The 7,844-nt window shown below is 40.8% G+C and overlaps 1 long non-coding RNA gene across 1 annotated transcript; it reads left to right on the top strand.

Moving 5' to 3' along the window:
* Nucleotides 1-4,917: 4,917 nt before the first annotated feature.
* On the top strand, nucleotides 4,918-6,130 carry LOC116361881 (uncharacterized). The gene is made up of 2 exons (XR_004207672.1): nucleotides 4,918-5,409; nucleotides 5,923-6,130. It is a non-coding gene; the product is annotated as an uncharacterized LOC116361881 (long non-coding RNA).
* Nucleotides 6,131-7,844: the final 1,714 nt, after the last annotated feature.

Below are 7,844 nucleotides of genomic sequence, written 5' to 3'. Positions count from 1 at the left end.
AAGACAAACTGGCACAGAGAGACAAGAAACACAGGGATCAATACACTGGGGAGAATAAGCGACCTAGAGGGGGTGGAGACAATCACAAGAACAGGTGAAACAGATCAGGGCGTGACACAAACATTAGTTATCAGCTGTTGGAGTCACAGTGGTTGTTCTGGTTCACATATTCTGTCTCTCTGGCTTCATGTGGTTATGTTGTGAAGTGAAAAAGCATCTTTCAAAAATTATTCCACTGTATTAACAATGATTTATTCGTATATTAATTCATTTGTTTACAAAATAGTTAGAAGTTCTCCAAATCCATCTCTGACATAAGAGACACAGTAGAAAACTGTCACGTTCTGACCTTAGTTCATTTGTTTTGTCTTTTGTTTTAGTATATAGTCAGGGCATGAGTGGGTGGGTGTTGTCTATGTTAGTTTTTCTATGATTGCTCTATTTCTGTGTTTGGCCTGGCATGGTTCTCAATCAGAGGCAGCTGTCAATCGTTGTCCCTGATTGAGAACCATATTTAGGTAGCCTGTTTTCTATTGTGTTTTGTGGGTGGTTGTTTTCTGTCTTTTGTGTGGCTGCACTAGACAGAACTGTTTCGGTTGTTGTTTTGTTATTCAGTGTTCAGTTTTCATTAAATAAAATGAACATGTACCACGCTATGCATTGGTCCTCACCTTCTTCCCACGACAGCCGTTACAACAACGGACAGGTGAGTCTGTTCAAACAGATGTAAGATTTTTATTGCTTTGTGGGAAACATCCACTCTTCATGCTGTCTGTCCCCAGTTCTATTTATGTTGTCTGTTCTCTCTCTCCATCAGGGAGACTACGCCAGCGTTAAATTCTATCACTCCAAAAACCAGGAAGTGCCTCTGAACTTCATCGTCCTGTTCCTGGGGTTGAGGCATTTGGATGTGGATGTCCAGTACGCTGCTGTGATATTCAGCCACCCCAGTGCTGCCACCGGTGAGCATATTCTGCCATTATAACAGTCAACGCTAGAACATTGTGAAACACACACAGACAACATCAAGGTCATTCATATGTTGCTGCTTATTGGAGGAGTAGAGGTTGATGTCATCAATATGCAAAAGTAACGTGAACTACCTTATCGACCTCCCGGGGGCTGAATTCTCCCTGCTACTGAGGGATGAGGAGGATGATTCCCTCTTCTCTATCTGAAGGGTTTGAAGGAGCATTATTCAAGTCAAATTACATTTCATTGAATTCATACTATGGTGTAACAGTGGACATTTGGAAAGTTGCAGTTTTAATGTCTAAAGTTACAGGAGTATTCTTCAGGCCAAATGGCATTTCTTGAGACTAGAAACTGTACAATGGACATCTCAAGATCAATTACTATGACATGCCTATAATGAAGAAGTGATGTTGTTTTTAAGGAACTGTTCTGTCTGCATTCCAAATGGCACCCTATTCTCTATTTAGTTCACTACTGGTCTGAAGTAGTCCACTATAAGGGAGTAGGGTGCCATTTGGGACTCTCATTCAGTTTAATGGATGTTTCTTTCTCCAGGCCCGTGGTTGAACCCCCTGTTTCAAAAGCACAGTCAACAAACCCAGAACCAGAAGAACCTGACACACAACAAACCAAGAAGACCGGAACACAACAAGTTTGACAAAACGCTCTATATAGACCCATATATTTGAACTAAGTGATATAATAATATACACAGTGTAGAAAATAATAGGAACATGATACCCTTTTCCATTCACCCCTGAAAGGCACACACATACAATCCACACACAATTTGACACAAAAATCCCAGACTGGCAAGCAGGCAGACAAACAGTTCAATATGTGTATCATTGGTCATAGGTATGGTGTGCCAGTGATATCAACTGTGGAATTCGATGCTATTTTTATTTAATTTTTTTAGCCAGTGTTAGATTTTGTGGGGTGAAGTTTGTTTAAAAATAATTGAAAAGGGCAGGATGGTATCTGATACTTTGAGGTGGAAAGTGTCAGTTGCTTGAGAAGAGGTTTGATTGTGTGTGAATACACCTCTGGTTGCTGACCTCTCTCCTTTGTGTTTGAGGAAGTTGAAGGAGTGGAAGAAGCACCTTCTGCTCCCCCCTCAGCCTCCTTGGGGGTCTTGGAGCATCCCTCAGCAGCAGGGAGAACTCAGCCCCCTGGAGTTCGATAGGTGGGTCACGTTACTCAGCATCCTCTGACTCCGCTCACTCTTCTCAAATTGTCCCAATATAAAAAAATAGGCGGGCTGAGCAGCATAGATTTGTATTATTTCGCTCTCTGATTGGATTGTTTGAATTAATTTGAATTCAGGACCAATCAAGGAAAAAACAGCATTGATTAAATACTTATTGGAACATGTGAATCCCTCATCCAGTTCCTTGTTCCTTGGCAAAGATTTCAGCTTCATCTCTTATTCTCTGCCCCCTGGCCACAGCCCTGTCTGACAGCATCCCAATTCTCCACCCTTCCTGAAGCGTGCACTTGCATTCTTTTTTCGCATGGATTTAGCTAACAAAGATGGAAACTCAAGCCAGTCAATGTTCACACCAATTCCATGATGGAAGTGTGCCCTTGCACACTTGGGAAAGGGTGGAGAATGGGGAACTCTCAGGCACCTTATTGCCATTTTGTTATTGAACCAAGTGAATGAGGATATGATTGGGACATATTAGTCACCCTAGGGCTGACAGGTTGCCTCCCACAATGTTAACAATGTCCTTGCTGTTTCACTAGGTCTGGAATTTCCTAGACGAGTAGAGGCATGGAGACTGTAGTCTGCAGTAATGTTGAGATGCCAGTAGGGAGCGCTCTAGACCACTGGAGCCAAACATACTACAGTCTACTTTCAGTTGCACATTGATGCAGCTGATGAGGAGTGATGGGAATGATGGGTCTTTTAATAAATGTAGATCCACTTCTCAAGAAAGAAATGCAAATTGACTTTTGTCCATTTTCTATTTAGAAACAGTAACATCGCTTTAGTGACATGCTGTTCACACATGTTAACCTAACTAGTCTAATTTTAAAATGTATCAACCACAGAACTCACACTTAGGTTACGCCTGCTTCTACTAATACTTACAGTAGACTACTTGTTTCCACACAGCGACAGTAAGTTGACTAACTGTACAAGACCTCTCCCCTTCACTCTAAGTACTCTTGACAATATTTGAAATATAGTTTGTCATGTTTTTCTTGTAATATATCATATATTGAGGGTAAGACTTCCCGTATCGTTTAATTTGTGATGTTTTGAGCTGTGTTTTGGTTGTTACACTTTATGAATACTGGCCCTGATGTATCAGAATAGGAGTGCTGATCTAGGATCAGGTTCACCTCATCCAAACAATTATGATCTAAAAGGCAAAACTGATCCTAGAACAGCACTCCTACTCTGATACACTTCTGAATACCGCCCTGGACTATGTTGATGTGTTAAGTTTAGTTTCAGTTTATTCATGTGCATGTTTTTGTGTGTATTTGTGGGTTTGTGTTTAGGAGTAGTATTAACATGAGACACATTGTGAAACATTAGACTATGCAGAGTATGGTCCTCTGTAACTGAGTTGGTAGAGCACGGCGCCTGCAACAACACTGGAACCTTCAGTAGCAGCTAATGAGGAGTGATGGGATTTAGTAACATTTTGCCTCTAAAAATGTATGGCCCACTTCTCAAAGGCAACTATTTTCTGACATGTTGTTTGTGCATGTTAATGTCTTAACGCCTTGACTGGGCTACTTTTAAAATGTGTCAACCACAGAATTCACACTTACAGTAGGCTACTTCTTGTTTCTATGTACTGCCAGCATCACCTTCCTGTCATCTGTAGACCTCTACAGCCTGAACCATAGTGTTCTTTATATGGACATTATACTGTATGTACTTAATTAGCACTTTATATTCACATAATAGTATATGAACAACATGCTACATTAGACTGTGACTCGTTTCAGGAAACTAGACCTGGGTCACTACTTCACAGGAGAGCCATTTGAAAGTAAAGTTTTTTATTCAAAATGCGTTTTTGGCAGAAATGCCTTCTAGAAACATGTGAACTTTCATGTGCCTTAATAACAAACGTAATGAAAACCGAAAACAGCCTATCTAGTACAAACTAACAGAGAGTACAAGTAAGACACTAAGGACAATCACCCACGACAAACTCAAAGAATATGGCTGCCTAAATATGGTTCCCAATCAGAGACAACGATAAGCACCTGCCTCTGACTGAGAATCACTCCAGACAGCCATAGACTTTGCTAGAAAACCCCACTAGCTACAATCCCAAATATCTCCACACCAAAACCCCAAGACAAAACACACCACAATACAAAAACTCCATGCCACACCCCTGGCCTGACCCAATACATGAAGAAAAAACACAAAATACTAGGACCAGGGCGTGACACTCCTTCACTTCACTCTAAGTACTCTTGACAATAACTTTGTTAGTTTTTGGTTAATAGTTTGTAGCTGTAAGTCATTATTGAGGCTAATGTATCATTTTACTTATGTTTTGGTTGTTACATCAGGGTCAGTATTCATAAAGTGCCTCAGTGTAGGAGTGTTGATCTACATAGTGGTGAGATGATTAACCAGGGTAAAATAGAAATGCAACAACCATTTGAATCTCTGCTCAGTGTGCGTGTGAATGACAGTGGGTTTATCTGAGGGCCCTTCAGGACCAGACTGATGGGGAGGAGGGTTGACATCTTTACTGTGTAGGATGTGTGTTTCAACTTTCTACATCCATAACAACCAGCTCTCTAGACTTTTATACAGACTCCATGGGCCTTATGGGCCTTCAATACAGATGGTTTCTGTATTTGTGTGTGTGTGTGTGTGTGTGTGTGTGAGAGAGAGTCACTTGCTGTTAGCCTCACAGCTTGAGGATAGGAGTTATCATTGAACCTGGTGGTCAGTCTTTAGGCTGCTGTACAGCTTGATGGACCGTAGAGGATTGAACATTTATCCTCCTATATTTGGGGTTCTGAGAATAAAACAGCTTCAGAACAATCAATATAGAAATATGTTTTTTGCAGTTCTACAAATGTTCAATAATTGATTGTTGATAATGATGACGACTATTGTATACATTACGAATTTATTTTGTATCATACTTTATGTCAGATTAAATAGACAGACATGCAACACATTGCATACATACATAGTGCAATACACTTACAGACAGACAGTATTCACATAGACAACCATATAGCACAATACAACACAAAATGAGCCTGGTTCATTTTCAGTAATGAGGCCCTGTACCCAATTTACAGTTTATACTTCAATGTCTCAGGTGGAGTTATTCACCAGCTATAGTGTTTGTTTCTAAGACTGCAGGGTGGGAGATGCAACAATGGCCTTGAGAACAGCAGGAAGTGTGTTGGTGGTCTTTCTCTGGTCTGTAGCAGGTATGGTCTCATTCTTATCTTTTAGTTGCTTTGTTTAATAATCTACAGACATTTCTAAAAGGATATGAATCATAATGTTAATCTGGTGTGTTCTGTTAGGAGTCTCCACTTCACTTTAAATAGTTATCTTTCAAGTGATAAGTGATGCGTATCTGTGATTTCCATTCACTCAACTCAACTATGGCGACAAAGTGGACAAAACATTTACAGTCAGTCATTTAGCAGACAAGCCTATGCAGAGCAACAAAGGTCAAGCGCCACGCCCAAGGGCACTTTGACAAAGTCAAATCGGGGCCCAGAACCAACGACCTTTCGGCCACCGGCCCAAGCTCCTAACTGCCAACAAAGATTCCCCCCCCCCCACAGTTCCCAGAGAGCTGCCCCTCAACCATCCTCACTCAAAACATGCATTGGACGTAACAGCGTTGCCCCTCAGTGTCATTCAAAAATGTTTTGTTTATTTTGACTGAATTTCTACTTTTGTCTTTGACCGTCATTCTATCCCCCACCCAGACACTCCACATCCCAACTCAGTTTCCCTCAGCCCATCCCACCCATCTCTGCTGGCCACAATCTTTGGATTTCTACACACCATGTATCTTTCAACTATGCTGTGATGTTTAACATACAATTTGAATAGATGTAATCAAATAGAATCCACCGATTGCGAGTTGATTCGTAAGAGTATTAGTATGTTAGTAATTGACTGACCAGGTCTCTCCAGATCTCTCAAAAATGCTATTTGTAGGGTCAATTTTAGATTCATGTTATGCTTTTTTGTACATTCCTGAGACCAGCAACAGGCTACCTGAGGGCAATACCAGAACAAATGGTCTATTGATTTTTGCATCCACACAACTAAATCTGAAGAGCTACGATAATTGAATGCCCCAAATATTCAACATTGTTGGTGGCAAGAATTTGGTAGAATAATGTGAGCTGAAAAACAAGGGGTGGCAGGGTAGCCTAGTGGTTAGAGCGTTGGACTAGTAACCGGAAGGTTGCAAGTTCAAACCCCCGAGCTGACAAGGTACAAAACTGTCATTCTGCCCCTGAACAGGCAGTTAACCCACCGTTCCTTGGCCGTCATTGAAAATAAGAATTTGTTCTTAACTGACTTGCCTACTTATATAAAAAAAGAAGTCCTGAGTCGTTTTAAAAATGCACAGTTAGTCAGAAGTTTACATACGCCTTAGCCAAATACATTTAAACTCAGTCTCACAATTCCTAACATTTAATCCAGGTAAAAATTCCCTGTTGTAGGTCAGTTAGGATTACCACTTTATTTTAAGAATGTGAAATGTCAGAATAATAGAATGATTTCAGCTTTTATTTCTTTCATCACATTCCAAGTGGGTCAGAATTTGACATACACTCAATTAGTATTTGGTTGCATTGCCTTTAAATTGTTTAACTTGGGTCAAACATTTCGGGTAGCCTTACACAAGCTTCCCACAATAAGTTGGCTGAATTTTGGCACATTCCTTCTGACAGAGCTGGTGTAACTGAGTCAGGTTTGTAGGCCTCCTTGCTCGCACACGCTTTTTCAGTTCTGCCCACAAATTTTCTATGGGATTGAGGTCAGGGCTTTGTGATGGCCACTCCAATACCTTGACTTTGTTGTGCTTAAGCCATTTTGCCACAACTTTGGAAGTATGCTTGGGTCATTGTCCATTTGGAAAATCCATTTGCGACCAAGCTTTAACTTCCTGACTGATGTCTTGATGTTGCTTCAATATATCCACATAATTTTCCTTTCCTCATGATGCCATATATTTTGTGAAGTGCACCAGTCCCTGCAAAGCACCCCCACAACATGATGCTGCCACCCCCATGCTTGGGATGGTGTTCTTCGGCTTGCAAGTCTTCCCCTTTTTCCTCCAAACATAACGACGGTCAGTATGGCCAAACAGTTGTTTTCGTTTCATCAGACCAGACGACATTTCTCCTAAAAGTACAATCCTTTGCTGTTGTTCTGGGATTGATTTGCACTTTTCACACCAAAGAACGTTCATGCCTTCCAGAGCAGTATGAAGGCTGTATGGTCCCATGGTGTATATACGTGCGTACTATTGTTTGTACAGATGAATGTGGTACCTTCAGGCGTTTGGAAATTGCTCCCAATGATGAACCAGACTTGTGGAGGTCTACAATTTTCTTCTGAGGTCTTGGCTGATTTCTTTAGATTTTCCCAAGATGTCAACCAAAGAGGCACCAAGTTTGAAGGTAGGCCTTGAAATACTTCCACATGTACACCTCCAATTGACTCAAATGATGTTAATTATCCTATCAGAAGCTTCTAAAGCCATTACATCATTTTCTGGAATTTCCAAGTTGTTTAAAGGCACAGTCAACTTAGTGTATGTAAACTTCTGACCCACTGGAATTGTGATTCAGTGAATTATAAGTTAAATAATCTGCCTCTCACACAATTA

The sequence above is a fragment of the Oncorhynchus kisutch genome, unplaced genomic scaffold (assembly GCF_002021735.2).
Source record: "Oncorhynchus kisutch isolate 150728-3 unplaced genomic scaffold, Okis_V2 scaffold759, whole genome shotgun sequence".
Classification (NCBI taxonomy): Eukaryota; Metazoa; Chordata; class Actinopteri; order Salmoniformes; family Salmonidae; genus Oncorhynchus; species Oncorhynchus kisutch.
The sequence above is the reverse complement of the archived record's forward strand: the minus strand, read 5'-3'. Positions and strand labels throughout refer to the sequence as shown.